This window comes from Pinus tabuliformis, chromosome 8 (genome assembly GCF_031772625.1).
Source record: "Pinus tabuliformis cultivar Carrire ecotype Pingquan chromosome 8, CPIR1, whole genome shotgun sequence".
NCBI lineage: Eukaryota > Viridiplantae > Streptophyta > Pinopsida > Pinales > Pinaceae > Pinus > Pinus tabuliformis.
Window position 1 is genome coordinate 621,295,929 of NC_142294.1, and position 17,106 is coordinate 621,313,034.

General features: G+C 36.0%; 1 pseudogene across 1 annotated transcript; it reads left to right on the top strand.

Annotated features, from left to right (window-relative positions):
* Nucleotides 1–481: 481 nt before the first annotated feature.
* LOC149237037 (12-oxophytodienoate reductase 1-like) lies at nucleotides 482–2,673 on the top strand (annotated as a pseudogene). The gene is made up of 3 exons (XR_016246274.1): nucleotides 482–1,169; nucleotides 1,461–1,640; nucleotides 1,840–2,673. The product of XR_016246274.1 is annotated as a 12-oxophytodienoate reductase 1-like (transcript).
* The last annotated feature ends 14,433 nt before the right edge of the window (nucleotides 2,674–17,106 follow it).

A 17,106-nucleotide genomic window follows, 5' to 3' on the forward strand; every position in this document is an offset into this window, starting at 1 on the left:
TTCGGAATTGAGATTTCTAATATGAAATTATTTATAAAAAAATAAAAAATGTTCCAATTTCTAAATTTATCACATCAAATTTTATTTGTCAATGTTTTGAATCATCAAATGTAATTTAATTTTGGAATCATTTATTTATGGTAAAGATGAACCATACTTATGATTTGAAAAATTTGCTAAAATTTTTTAATCTTATTCTCAAAGATATAACCTTAAAAAACATTTTAAACATTTTACAATTATATATAGAAATAATAGTAATTAATTCTTTTAATGTGTAACAATATTAATCATATAATTTAACTAATTTTTTACTAAGCAACAGAAATGAGCTACTATGTAGCACTTATTTAGGCCGATAGGCCTTCCTTTGGAACAGACTTTCGTCGTTCATTTGTCTCTCGTGCTGACACGTGGACAGTCGTCCCTTCGTCGTCCTTTTCTTTCAGATGTTGACACCTGGCGTGTACATTTAGCAGGCATTCAACATCTTCTTCAATTAATTGTCATGGTCTTAACCGAGAATTTTGCCGCTGGTGCGAGTTCTAAACCTCAACTGAAAACTGTTATGCCAACGCCTCTCTCCATAATGATGGTGGGCTCGAATCTTCACCCACTGCATGAAGCCGGCAGAAATATCCGCAAATTTGTTACAAATTCCTGTAATTCCTGAACAAATCGTTACAAATTACTCCTGCTTTCTTCGACCATATTTGTCTGTTTTGTGCTCTGCAGGTTCTCTTCCACGCCCTCTGCAATAATGTTTTTGTGTTTTTGAAAACGAGCATTGACTCGGGCTGTAGAGTTTGAGGTATTGTGGATTAGGGTTCACGGCAGTGGATCAGATTGCCTATTATTTATGATGTTCTTCGTATTGAGCTGTGGATAGCGGTGAACAGGTCTCATGAGCTGTCGTTGTGTAAAGAACAGTGCATCGAGCTCTAGAATTTGAGGCTTGGTTTATTAGGGTTTGAAGCAGTGGAACAGATTCCAACGATTCCAAATGATGATGACCATGATGAGGTGTGTAACTAACAGGTACCCAGATGCGCCTGGAATTTGGACCGAGGAGCAGGTGCAAGCCTGGAAACCCATTGTCAATGGCGTCCATGAGAAAGGGGGCATTTTCTTCTGTCAGATTTGGCACACTGGAAGGGCTTCCCATGTGGGTAAGTATCTATGCTCTGCATTACATTGCTATCCATTAATTCCTTTCATGTACCCACTTGACAGATCTGTGTGGAGTGAGTTCTGTTGATTTGTTTCCAAAGCATGATTCCTACTATATTAATAATAGCACTGTATGTTGGGGTTCATTTGGCCATGGCATCTCATAATGAAAATTGGGTAGCGACAACTCTTAATTCTTGCCCTAATAAATTTGCATTAGATCAGTTTTTTTGAACAATTGCTGTCAGTTTCTTTGAATAGAAATGGCTGAGTGGGTCTATGAAATGCAGATTATCAACCCAATGGCCAGGCTCCCATTTCATCAACAGATAGAAAAATATCGGGACAGATTTTGTTACCCAACGGCAAAGATGTTGCAAATTATTCCACTCCTCGAGCTCTAAAAACAGAGGAGATTCCTCGGATTATTAATGACTTTCGTCTTGCTGCCAGAAATGCTATTAAAGCAGGTGAATGTTCTTTAATAAATCGCAAATTTGGCATTTAGATATTTGCACACATAGTACACAGGCTGTAGGAAAAATCTTTACCCAAGAAAGAATTCGAATATTTTCTTAATAGGTCACAGGGCTGTTTTCTTCCTCGGAAGGCAAATAAATAGGGAAGTGTGTTATTTTTCCATTCATAGTTTTGATGACATTGTGGCAGGTTTTGATGGTGTGGAAATTCATGGTGCTCATGGATACCTTCTTGATCAATTTATGAAAGATAGCATTAATAACAGAGCAGATCAGTATGGTGGGACACTTGAGAACCGGTGCAGGTTTCCTCTGGAGGTTGTTGAAGCAGTGGCAAATGAAATTGGAGCAGAGCGAGTGGGAATACGGCTCTCTCCATTTGCACAATATCTAGAATCCAGTGACTAAGATCCTGAGGTGCTGGTGCTTTACATGGCTGAAGCCTTAAATAAATACAATATCCTGTATGCCCACTATGTAGAGCCCAGACTGGTAACTTCATTTGAACCTGTTGCAACAAACAAGAGTCTGCATCCAATGAGGAAGGCGTTCAAGGGGTCATTCTTGGTTGCAGGGGGTTATGACAGAGAAGATGGAAATGCAGCAATTGCAAGCAGGAAGGCTGATCTTGTAGTTTACGGTCGAATTTTTCTGGCCAACCCAGATTTGCCTAGAAGATTCGAGTTAAATGCCCTCTCAACAAATACAACAGGAACACTTTTTACATACCTGATCCTGTAGTTGGCTACACAGACTATCCATTCCTGGAGTGAACTGTCCATGGATATAAACTTCAATCACATCCTCCAAAAGAAACCCCACCCTCATTGCTATTATTTAGGTTAGAGAGGGGCTCTTCAATACAATTCTGAAAACCCATCTGTATTTTCAGTACTGGTTTCCTTCTCATTCATGTGGTATATTGATATCTACCTTCAGTAGTTATTTGTAGATGAAGATATTTAGCTATTGTACTTTTATTATTTTACATAAATATTTTTGATACAAAATTTGTAAGTGTTTATTATTTGTTTCTTTCATATTGAAATCTATATTGAGTAATGTGTTCTAATATGGAGGGTTTTTAGTTATTGTTTTTTTTTCAAATAAATTAGGTTGATATAAAATTTTCTAGTAGTTGTTGCAAACTTTTCATCTCAAAATCAAAATGTGAATATCTAATAAGCATCAAATTCAAATTATACAGGGAGAGATTTAAATCAAAATGTGAATATCCAGTAAACATCAAATTCAAATTATACCTGGATAGATTTGAATAGCTATATACTTTATCCATTAAAAAAATCATATAAATAATATTAGTACCAAACTCTGTTGTTTTGTTCTCGTTTTGTTAAGATCTATTTATGCAATTCATGGAATTACAGTGTTTAAATTTCTCTTCATAATTTACAGTGGTTATATTCTCCACAGAGTTTTGTATGGCTGTGAATGTAATCAGTAAATAGGTTGGGCGTTTTCCTTTTCCTTGTAGTATACATATATGCATTTTGGTATTTTATGGCTAAACACTTGGTTTGAAATAGTTCTGCAACCAAATCTTGCATGTACGGCATGTAAATAATTCCATTTCTGAAATCACAAAGGAATCTTGTCTGTGCAACGAATATGCATACAGTTTTTAGACTAGATCAAGAGCCTACTACAGACCAATACCCTACTTTTACGTTCTACCATTTTAGTTTACACACGCATTAATCAAATCAGCTGAAGTATTCCCTCTGGCATTGGACAATTGTGGACTCTCAACAAGTTTCTGACCAGTCACAACAATATATCAGGGACTATCCTAGTGGAACTTACTAACTTATCCTCACTGTCGTGGCTTTCTCTTTATCACAATATGTTGCATGGGGAGCTTCCAAGAACGATAATATCATGGAAAGGTCTTTCTCAGCTTAACCTTGCCAACAACAAGATCACATGATCAATTACTGCGTCACTTGGGCTGTTGCCTGTTCTTAACAGCCTTAACCTCTCAAACAATTTGCTTTTAGGGGAAATACCCCTTGAATTAGATAACCTCAAGTTGAGCTTTCTTAATGTGTCTGGCAACCACTTGTCTGGCTCTGTCCCTGTTGGTTACAATAATCTGGCATATAGACATAGGGTATTGATTTCAGTTATTGTTGTGGCCATAGTAGTCTGCTTGATTGGTATAGGTTTCCTCTATAAGAGACACAAGATTTTCGTGCAGGTTAACACAAGTACAGAGTCTTGGAAACTCACATCCTTTCACATGGTTGACTTTGAAGTGTCAGACATTCTAAATGGATTGATAGAGTATCATGTTATTGGAAGTGGACATGCTAGCAAAGTCTACAAGGTGGCACTGGAAAATGGTAATATTGTTGCTGTGAAAAGGATCTGGAATAACGAGAACCCACGATCTGTCCAAGAAAAGAGATTTCAAGCAGAGATAGAGCTTCTAGGAAAGATTAGGCATACCAACGTTGTAAAGCTGCTTTGCTGCATCTCTGGTTCGGATTCTAAGTTGTCAGGCAAGAAATTGATTGTGGTGGACAGGTAAAAAAGAATAAACAGAGGGTTTTTATTTCCCTTTTTGAGGCTAGATCTTCAAGGTAAAGATGTTCAGTGCTGGGCTTCTCATGTCCATTTATACTTACTGCTCCTCTGTTCTAAAGAGATGATCAACTATTTGGTGAGTGATACTTCGGGCATCTATAACTTTGTAATGTCTATCAAACTGCTTGAGGCGAACCTGGGACCTCTCTATGGCAGATCTCTGCACTATTGATGTGGACTAAGAGGAGAATATATGCAGGAAAACCCATCGTTTGCTTGACTGGCTGTAACTGTCAAAATGTGATATGATGGGTATCTACAATTTGTACAGTAAATAATGTTCTCAACGTGCATGCATGCAGGCCTAATCTGGAAAATGTCAGAGATCTATTACGTTCCAGCCATGTAAATAAATAGAAAGGATCTTTTATAGATTGAAGGATCAGTTCTCTGGTTTGAGTTTGACATGTTTTGGCCTTTGTGTCTGTGAAATGCATCTGGTGCTTTTACGTTCAGTGGGGGATGAAAGGATATGTGTAGCATTGTAAATAGGTAGATCATATAGCAAATTATGTACAGAATGATCAGTTTTCTTGCTGAATTTAACATGCTTTTAGCCATTTTGTTTCTGAAACCAGAATGATTATTGCATTAAGGGCACTAGTTTTGTTACTGGTAAGCTCAGTATTGTTATCCCAGCATGGGATTAATGGTGTGTATGTTCACTACAATACAACAGCTGGGCCTGTGGAAGGCAAGCTTAATGTGCATTTGGTCCCCCATACACACGACGACGTGGGGTGGCTTAAGACCGTTGATCAGTACTACGTAGGCTCCAATGACAGTCTTCAGGTCTTATTAATTCCTCTATTCAAATATCAAGCCTTATTCTACATTAAAACAGTCCTTCTGCAAGTTCATGTAGATCTCATCTTTGATATTCTCAAATGTTCAGATTCATGTATCCCTCTTTACCACTTGTAAGGTTGCCTTAGCACTGATTATGTGGCATGAAAAACAGCTGTACTGCAAATTGCTATGCAGTGGCATACTGTAAGAATTCATTGTAACCGCTGAGTTTTTGCGGCACTACTCTACGGCTGTTAACATCATAACACAGTTGACATATCTCGCTGCTTGCAACTATGTTGACATAGGGGAATGAGGGAGAAGTTTCCTGTCACATCCTTTACATATGTTATGTCAAGAAAAGGGAAATGTATGTTTATAAACCGTCTTCCCATCATCGCGATGAAGCCATTGGAAGGATTCCTTCTCACTTATTCCAAGCCCTATCATTCCAAAATCTATCTTTCATCCATCAGCTCTGTATATATTTTACTCCCATACTCCTAAAATTGTGAGCATCATGTAATCTACCCAGAAAGTTTTTGATTTGCAATTGAATCTGATACCTATCTTACTTACAAAAAATTAGTAATGGTTTAGAATGAATATGGAGACTGTATCCTCACAAAGGGAGTACTATCTGAGAAAGAAGTGATCTTAACAAAGGGAATGATACTGACTTGAATATTTTGTAATTGTGACCATTGACAGACCACTGGTTAAGGTAATTGTAAAAAACACAAGTTATCAATTGGTCCATAAATGGTATTACCGACCTTTTTAAATTTGTTTGGAAGATCCTATGTCTTATATTCTATGATGGAATTACCTTGTCGTTCATATACCATCACACAGTGGAAACTGTTAAATTAATTAATATGCTTCCATAGTATTTAATACAACTGAAAAGCCTAAATCCAGTTTCATATATCTCACATTTACTCAGGTAAGCGTGAATATCCAATTCAATTTATTAAGAACAGGGCATGGTAAACTCATACATGAACACTTAAACAACTTGAGATTTCTATGATAATATATGTGTAACCAGAATTCCTTCCTGCTTTTTAGTCCGCACAAGATATTCTCGTTATTTGCTTAAATGCAAATATTTCTATTAAGTTACTATTAGCAATTGTAATGAATTTCTGCTATATCTTCCGAAAAGCCTGGCTTCCAATTACAAAAGTAGTTCAAGTTTGCTATTTAAATTTTGTATTAAATTGGATTCCGAAACTTGTTAAACAATATCTGCAAATTCCCTGATTTATTATTCAAATATCCCCATGGTCTTAAGATAAATTAATGAAATGGTCTCACTAAGAGTTATTCTATTGTTAAGCAGCAAAGGCGGATCATGAAGTGTAATTGTCTGTTGAATATCTCACTGCTTGCAACTATGTTGACATAGGGGAATGAGGGAGAAGTTTCCTGTCACATCCTTTACAGATGTTATGTCAAGAAAACGGAAATGTATGTTTATAAACCGTCTTCCCATTATCGCGATGAAGCCCTTGGAAGGATTCTTTCTCACTTATTCCAAGCCCTATCATTCCAAAATCTATCTTTCATCCATCAGCTCTGTATATATTTTATTCCCATACTCCTAAAATTGTGAGCATCATGTAATCTACCCAGAAAGTTTTTGATTTGCAACTGAATCTGATACCTATCTTACTTACAGAAAATTAGTAATGGTTTAGAATGAAGATGGAGACTGTATCCTCACAAAGGGAGTACTATCTGAGAAAGAAAGTGATCTTAACAAAGGGGATGATACTGACTTGAATATTTTGTAATTGTGACCATGGACAGACCACTGGTTAAGGTAATTGTAAAAAACACAAGTTATCAATTGGTTCATAAATGGTATTACCGACCTTTTTAAATTTGTTTGGAAGATCCTATGTCTTATATTCTATGATGGAATTACCTTGTCGTTAGTATACCATCACACAGTGGAAACTATTAAATTAATTAATATGTTTCCATAGTATTTAATAGAACTGAAAAGCCTAAATGTGGTAAGAGATAATAGTTATTCATTGTTGGGATTTAATAATTTTTCCTCTAATTGTTATAATCATATTGGTAACTGTGATTTGCTTTTAATCCTTAATACACAAATTAATACATTTTTAAACATTTAAGCAATCCTGCCTGAATTGTTTACTGGTGGTATTATTTTGCAAAGGTGATGTTTTATTTGTATTTGAGGTGGATGCATTTTGATTGTTTTAATATTGTGAATTATATGTCGTCTTAATTCTAGCAATGACTTAAGATCTCAAATCTTGTGTTTACTTTACAAACTTCATCTTATGTTTTAAGCATTTTTATTGCTCATCCAGACTTCAAGACCCAAACAATAGTGTAATTAGAAGGCCTTTAGCTAGCTCAAATTGCTCATCCATTAGGCTTGAACCAACACCTCTTCTAGAGAAATTCAACAATTCTAATTTAATAATCCTATCGGCCTCTCTTTGTATCTTTTGGGACAATTGCTAGTTTTATTTGCTTTGTTATTATATGATTTAATTTTTTTACAAACCTCATTATATACCGATTGGTGAAGTTTTTACCTAATAACACTTGTAACAAAGTCATGAGTTTCGAAGACCATATACACACAACTCTTAGGTAATTCATTGTAGAAGGCCACATGACAAGGTCGTGACAAAACACAACTACTCTACGTTAACGGAGAATATGTTTTCATAACTTTTTAAATGCGAGAATAATAACTATAGCATTTAGGTTTTAAGTATGTAACTTTTAATAAATTAACATTATTATATTTTAATTTTTAAAATAATTAAAATGTAAATTTCTTATCAAATCTAGATAATTTTACGTTTCACTTTTTAATATATAAATTTGAATTCATGTAACTTATTAATGATAATGGATATGTTTTAAGTTTCTATGGTGTCATATGAATATGTGAGAAATAAAATTGTTTTATTTAGGTTAGATTATATATTATTATTATATCATTATTTTTAAAATATTTTATATTGATGGATGTAAGGAAGAAGGATGGTCTTTTTTTATTAAATGATTTTTTTTTCATTAGGAGGATGGTTGAGAGTATAATCATTTGTATATGAAGTTTTTTATAAAATAAAGAATTTAGATTCAAAGATTTTGTGGTTAGGGTTTGAAAGAATTATAGTGTGAAGTGGTAAATTAAGTTTTTATAAGGCTGATAAGCTTCATGTTTATAGCCAAACTCTTCATTAATTTTGATCCCTCTCATAGAGATAGATTCCACCTTTTGCATCATGTTTCAAGACAATTTGGATTTTTTCGAGGATCCACTCAATAGATGTAGCATTTGGCAAAGCCCTCTTCAAACCTCATCATCCTTTGGAAAAAACTGCATGTCCAAATAGGAAATAGAACTAACACACATGATAACAAAAGCAATAAGCTTTAGAAAGACTCAAGAGATTAAGGAAGTGTTACAGGCATTGACTATCATTCCCCCTTTTCCATGACTTCTAGGTCTTATTACATGATGAAGCCCCCCTTAGTGATTGAATTGTCCATCACTGCACACTTATCAGCACCAACCTACCAACCTATCATGCCCATATCTCCCTAATTCCCACTAGATATTTCAAACCCTAATCCATTGCTAGAGTATCCATGCCCTACCTTTTTGTTGTTCAACTCATATCCCATCTCCTAGTTTCTTGTGCAACCTCCTCAACCTGGAAATGTTTAGTGGGGGAAATCACACCTCTTGCTACACTCTCCCCTCACCTCCACCTGCCAACAACCCACCAAAACAAAATTGAGAGTGTATTAAAAGAAAGGTGGAAGTGCCCTTGTTTGTATTAGGAAAAGATGTACAAATGAACAAAATACATAGAATGGAGAAAGTGGTAGTATTAAGCCAATTTACCAGTAGAAGAATGTCAATGGTAGTTCTTAGGAGATGGACAAAGAAGAACTTTTGGCGGTTTCTTGGATATGTTCCTAAATTCTTGATTATGACAAAAGGCTAAATGGGTTGGTTAACGAACTTGGAATAATATGCCTGGAGACTACTAAATGATGGTGGTTCTAGGGCTCTTAGGTTCTCCACGCGAAGCTTTGGATAATTGACTTTGATACTCATTTGGTGAAGATGGCCCTCACGCCTATATGGGTTTGGCTTCCAGGCCTCCCCTTGGTTTTCTAGATAGAAGATGTATTTAAGGACATGGAAACACCCTCAGGTTTTTCTATGAAGCAAACTACTCATTCCAAATGACAAGTCACATGGGTTTGGTTTCTAGCCTCGATCTCTATTAGCTCAAGCTCACTTGAGCACTTATAGATCTTGCATTATGAATGGGTTCCTTGCAAATGTGAGAGATTTCATACTCATGCCCATTTGAGCAAGCATTGCACCATCGAGAAAGCGAGCAAGAGGTGCATTAGGAAGGACTTATTCTCCTCTATATCCCCTCTTCCCTCTCCTCCGATGGACATCATTGATGATCTTGTTTAAGAGGGATCTCGAAATCTGGCATAGAATGATATGACTTCAAGCTTTCCAATAACTTCCTTGGATCTAGTTCATCCTAAGCTAGAACTTGGTTCAATTTTCTAACCCACTATCATTTTTTCTCATGAATTCCAACCCTCCCAAGGTGTGCTTATAGTTTCGCGGGCCTCTTTTTCTCCTACATTTGGTTTGTATTTGAATCCATTTTCTACATTGGTATATCTGCCTCATCCCACACTTTACTCCCTAGTACACCTCTGTAATCTTTCTCTCTGCATTCTCGTTCCCATGTTTTCCTCTTCCTCAACGCCTCTCTTCATCCCCTCCTACATCCCTATCTCCTATATTTCCCTCCTCTCACCCCCTCACTTGGCGGTCCCCCCAACTCTCTCATCTGATCCCCTAAGTGCAATCTTCGCTCTTCAACTCTCCCTTCCCATTCCCCCTCCTTGGACTCGTTTGAACATTTTTTTCCAAAATGGGGAGGAGGTTTGGGATTTTCTGATGGAGCTGGTCGCAAATCAATGGGGAGGGTTAGGAAATCATCTCTTGCTATTACGCAGAATAAAGCACACTCAATAATTTTCTCGAGTAAATATAAATCCATCATTCGAGACCTTAGATATTTTATCCCTACAATTGACACCAATTGAAGATCATTTTCTTAAACTATATGGGTTTAGCTAATCCCATTAAAAAATTGACTATAAGGTGATTCGTGGAATCCAACTTGTCTCACTTAGTCTTTATTTAGGAATTAATGATGGAAGGTGACAAGGAAATTACACTATTAAAATGCATTCTTCCTCTTTGGGATTTTCTTGTTCTAGATGCATCTGGTTGATCAGGTGGCATTGTTTCTCGATGAAACACTAGATGGATACACTTAAATTTAGCCTGGCACTTCAAATCGAGCCTCTCTTTGTACATTCATTCTTTGTGATTGGATAATATTTTCTTTGCATAAATGTACATGGCCCTTTTGTTAAACAACAATAGTTTTGGAAACCATCCACCAGGATCCCCTTTTAGAATCATGAATGGTAATTCTAGGTGCGGACTTAAACTTTTCTTTGGCAAAAATAGAGATTCGGGGCTCTTTTGCTAAAATCGACCCTCTTACAATTTTTTTATTGAATTTACTGATGATATGGGTCTCTATGAAATTATATCATTCAAATTCCTTCCTACTTAGGAAAATAACAAAATTAGGTTAACTTGAATAGCAAAAATATTGGATTTTTTCCTCATCTCAGAAATTCTCCTTGATTCAAGCATAAGAATTGGACAGTGGTCTTCGTGTTGGAAAATTAGAAAGGAAGTAAATATTTTCTCGATCTTGATAATTACTTGTGATGTTTCTTATTATTACAATTCTCTATATCTTCTTTCTTTAGTTCATCAAGCAATTACCAAAAGTAGTAGCACATAAAACAATGAACACAAGATGTAGGCACATGCCAAGGCAAAACCCCCCTCAAGGGGAAAACCCAGTCAAAGTAATTCTTCCTTTCAATAGTATTCTTTAGGACTCTTCACCCTAGACCAAGACCAGACCTTCCCTCCACACCATGTCATCCTCCAGAAGATTGACCTCTTCCTTGTAACTTCAGCTATACTACAACATGTAGCAGCTAACAACTTCTGGTAGCAGTCCAACTTGGAAGACTTTGTTCTCCCAATATAGAACATGAAATAGAGAGAGATCACCACCAAAATTTCAATTTTCCTTGACTCCTTAGACTCCCCCAAACTCGCATCCATTTTAGCTTCCCGGTAACTGACTTTCCAGCTTCCTACTTCACACTTTTTCCCAACAAATAGATTTTCGCACTTCCGCCTAGTAGAGAGAGAATGATAAGTGATGCGCCAAATGAATTCAAAGTCCTTCCTTTTATAGGCTTCTTGTGGGGTCGAACGGGTCCTTAGGTTGACTTGATCTTCTCTTAGGCCGACATGGTGTGGAGGTTACATAATTCATATTTGACTCAATACTTAGCCGTTTTACATGATTCAAAAGCCCAAGAAGGGTCTCTTTAAATGTACAATAATTCTGTAGACTCAGAATAAATCCTAGAAGTCCTCAATGGGGACTTTGACCTAAAACATGGTGACCCAAGCATGAAACCCATGCTTTAATAAGTCACAACAATAATAATAATAATTATTTTCTTTATTCTTTTGACAAGTACATTACATGATGACTCAAGTACATTATTGAAGACCGAACATAGTTACTTTTTCCAACACTCCCTCTTAACTAGGGAGGTATTCATAATGTACATATACAATGGAATATCTCAAACTATATAAACCATGAAGAAATTTAGGCACTACAATGCCATGGACTAGATTCCTAACTAGGGAAATCTATCCAACCAGTCAATCAATTTAGGCACTCCAATACCATGGACTAGACTCCTGATCAAGACAATCTATCCAACTAGTCACTCAATAGTTTAGGCCCCGCAATGCCATGGACTAGATTCATGATCAGGGAAATCTATCCAAGTGGGACTAAGATGGGCTCAATCTTTCATCCCTTTTAGGTACCATCAGGCTTACTTGCTAACCATCAACCCAAAAATCCAAGTGTGTACCCAAAATAGAGCTCAGTGATCAACACCACCTTTCCAACCTCTAGACATCAACACAATGTGCCGACCAAATGTCCCTTGAGGCAATGCTCCACTCAAAGCCTCAACACCCCTTGATCCAGCAGATCAAGAATGACCAATCACTCCCAATCAAATTGATTGGTAACCAACATGCTTTCCTTTGAGAGATTCACCTGTACAAACACAACCCAAATCAATAATATATGTTTGCATGTACATAACCAAATACAAACCTCTAGGGTCTTCCAAGCAATAGATGTTGCTTCTCAACTTTCCATAGTATGACTATCAACCAAATCTTTGACAAGAGATTCCTCAACCATACATTTTTCTTCCTACTCCATATGCAACAACATATTCTTCAATCATATCCTGCTTTCCTTCTTTTAGCAGCACTTCAAAATGCATTCTCCAATTTCCTTTTCCTAATCATGGCCTTCACTCAAACCTACGATTGTTAGTCGTGGTCTAGTGCATGACACATGAATCAGAGAACCATATCTGACACTCCCTCTCAACCAGGAAGCACCTCTTTATCTGAACTACGTCTTAATCTTAGGGAGATCTCTTCTATTCATGCTTCCTCTAGGAGATCAGCTTCTTCTTTTTCGACATAGGAGAATATTTGTGTGGCTTCCAACCATTTCATAAGAGTTATCATCAACCTCATCATTCTTTTCACATTGAACATCTTCACCAAGTTGAATATTATGTACCAACACATCTTACTTGTCACATCGAGCATCTTCACCAAGTTGAAGATTGTGTACTTGTATAGCTTAGATAGCAAGTACAACCAAAACTATAGAAGCATGATGTTAGCCATATCAAAAACATGGAATCATTTCAACTTTATTCATATCAGATACCCAGACTTAATTATAAACAAAAAACATTTATTATTCAACATCTTGCTAGGGTCTTTGTCATACACCCTAGACTACTTCATAACAACACTCGTTCCATCTAGGGTTTCAATATGTCTTCCAAAGGTATGACATACCTTACTACAACATATAGCAAACCCTAGAAACCATTCACACAAATATGGATCTACAAATCATCTAACAACCTTCCAAAATACATGTGTTAGACTTCTCACTAGGGATTCATACAAATCCTAGATTTCATACAAAAGAATTAATCAAAGTCAATCACAACTTAGTCATTAACCTGACTAGCTTCCACTAGGGTTAGTTCCAAACCCTTAGATTTTCAATCAACCATCAATCAGTCACTAACATGACCAACTACTAATAAGGTTAGTTGCAAACCCTAGATTTCCAAACAATCATCATACTCAACCAAAAATTCAAATTTCAACAATTTCTTCACAAATCTAAAATTATCATCAGAGATTTCTACTTCGACTAAGGTTCGACTCCAAAACCATAGAATTCCATTTTCCACAAATTCAACAATCTTATACAAATCTCAAATCATCATATTCCAGAGATTTTATTTTGACTAAGGTTTAATTCCAAAACCTTATATTTCCAATCTCAACATTCATTACATGCATAAATCTCATATTATTATGTTTCACACTAGACAATGTCACTACTAGGGTTTAACCGCCAAACCCTAGATTTAATTTTTCAACATTCATCTAATAGATTTCATATTGTTATATCACACATACTAAACAACTTTTAACTTCACTAGGGTTTAGCTATAACACCCTAGATTTCCAAACATCAACATCCTAGAATCTCATACAAGGACTTCATTAAATCCTAAGACTCGTAACCATCAAAGACTAGGTCAACACACATATCTATTAATTCATAAGCATATCATATGTAAGAGTTAGACACACAAACATATTAATTATACTAAGGTTTGATTAGACAACACACACATACCAAGTAAATCAATTCTAAGACAATATAAGGGTCTTTCTCAAACATTCCACCAAACACTAATGAGCTAGGGTTCCAATGTAGAACACACATTCCACCAAACCTCGAAGAGCTATGATTCTGGAAACATAGAAAACCCTATATTACCAAAAATTCAAAAGTTCCTAGATTTTAGATCTTATCATTCCATCCTAACAAGTTAGAGTTTCCTGATCATACCAAAATCCCAAATATGAAATCATCAATAAATACTTAAACTAGCATTTCACAATATCCCTAATTAGTTTATGGTTTCAGACATTCACAACAGCATACCCTTTGGTTAGGATTTTCCAGAACCTGTCTAGGGATCTACCAAATCAAATAACAGTGGGGTGGGTAGATTTATCAAGAGATGAATCACCCAAACAAGAATCACTAGGATTCAATATTGCTAGTCATAACAAGGTTAGTAATAGATCATCAAATGAATAATCTTTTCAATCAATGAATTCAAATCATACCTTTGTTTCTTGACTAAACTTGTCTTGAGAGATCCTCTTTCTTGCGGATGTTTTCCATTTGTTTCTTGACTAGCCTTGTCTTGAGAGATCCTCCTTCTTGTGGATGTTTTCCCTAATCAAGACAATAGAGGGAAAATTGTGATTAGTATTTAACATAATCAAAATTGAATGAATGCATGAGCCCAAAACTGAAAAGACATGAGATACTTGTCTTTTTCGGAACAATCTCATTGATGGCCAAGAGATCATCCCTAGGTCTAGCTATCTTCACATAGAAGATTTCCACAATATCTTCACTAGTCATCTTCGTAGTCCTCAACTCATTCTTCAAACTTTCTACTTGACCAATGTTATTAATAGTGAACAAATTCAACAAGGCTTCATACATCTCTTGAGCATGATCGATGTTAGATATGAATGGGGCAATATTGTCTTTTGTCCCTTCTACCATTAGATTCATAGCCACCAATTCTAAATCCCTTAATTTCGCTTTGTCGACATCACTGCATTATTTTGTAGGCTTCTTTACATTTCCTTTTACCAAAACTAGCACCTTGTTCTTCTCGAGGATCAGGTCAATCCTCTTATTCAAGCATCTAAAGTTAGATGCTCCTTCAAGCTTATTCTCACCCTTGATAGATTTAGACATCTTCCTTGAATATGATAGACTCCTTCCTTGAGAAAGTGCCTATGAATGGATCTACCTTTTTCTTCTTCACCAAATACCATGTTGGAAAATCATAAAGGCAGTAAATATTTTCTCGATCTTGATAATTACTTGTGATTATTCTTATTATTAAGATTCTTTATATCTTCTTCCTTTAGTTCATCAAGTAATTACCAAAAGCAGCAACACTTAAAATAATGAACATAAGATGTAGGCACATGCTAGGGAAAAACCCCCCTCGAGGAGAAAACCCAGTCAAAGTAATTATTCCTTTCAATAGTATTATTTGAGACTCTTAACCCTAGACCAAGACCAGACCTTCCCTCAAGCCAAGTCAACCTCTAGAAGATTGACCTCTTCCCAATAACTTCGACTACGCAGTAGCTAACAGCGTCCGGCAGCAGTCCAACTTGGAAGACTTCATTATCTCAATTCAGAACACAAAATAGAGAGAGACTACCACAAAAATTTTGATTTTCCTTAACTCCTTAGACTCCCCTAAACTCAGATTCACTTCGGCTTCCCAGCAACAGACTTTCCCAGCTTCCTACTTCGTACTTCTGCCCAGAAAACAGATTTTTACACTTCTTCCCAATAGAGAGAGAATGAGAAGTGATGCGCCAAATGAATTCGAAGTCCTTCCTTTTATAGGATTCTTGTGGGGTTGAATTGGTACTTAGTCTGATTTGATCTTCTCTTAGGCCGACATGGTGTGGAGGTTACATAATTCATATTTGACACAATACTTAACCCTTTTACAGGATTCAAAAGCCCAAGAAGGGTCTCTTTAGATGTACAATAATTCTATAGACTCGGAATAAATCCTAGAAGTCCTCAATGGGGACTTTGACCTAAAACATGGTGACCCAAGCATGAAACCCATGCTTTAATAAGTCACAAAAATAATAATAATAATTCTTTTCTTTATTCTTTTGACAAGTACATTACATAATGACTCAAGTGCATTATTGAAGACCGATGAGTGGATATTCAGATAATAACCCTATTTTAATGAGCATGGAACCATTTCCATCAAAACATCCATAGCCTTTCAAATTGAACCCAGACTGGTTTGAATATCCATCACTTCATGAAGCTTTAAAATCCAATTGGATTCCTTTATCTCCCACTACTCCCAAATCCCCTTCCATCTAATTCCACCAAAATTTGATAATTTCAAATGCTCTTACAGCTAAGTGGGCAAGGGATAAAAAAGAAGCATATACTAAATCTCTAGTGGACATCGTGGAAAAATTGAAGTGAACCAATGTAGAAAATCATAAAGGAAATCATAAAAGGCCTAAAAGAACAAAGAAGGGAAATATTAGTTCATAAGGAGAAAGAACAGAGAATGAAGCACATAGCCATATGGCTTCAAGCTAGGAATGAAAACATTAAATGATTTCATAGGATTTCTAATCACATAAATCAATTAGCACCATCTGGGAGATCAAAAAATCCAATGGAGCCTTAGTGACTTCTTTTAAAGACATCTCCTCCTAAGGGTGTCGATATTTCAAAGATATCTACTATCACTCTAATAGAGCCACAATTCAATAGATTCTATAGGTATCAAGAATGTTTCTCAACTTCATAACTATAGAAGGAAAATCCTCTCTAATGAATTAAATATCTCAAAAGTGGAACTAGCAAGAGTTTTGCATAGTTTCCAAAAATGGAAAAGCTCGGGCTCTGATTGACTACCAATCGAGTTTTATTTAGAATGTGAATATGATCTACTTATCATGGTGGAATAATCAAGAACCATAGGGAAAATACTTTCACCTTTCAAATCCACTTTTATTTCTCTTATCCCTAAATTTGACTCGCTAGCTTCCTTTGGTCTCTTTAAATTGATCTCTCTATGTTACTCCATCTATAAGATCATCTCAAAAACCCTTTGCTCTTTTTCT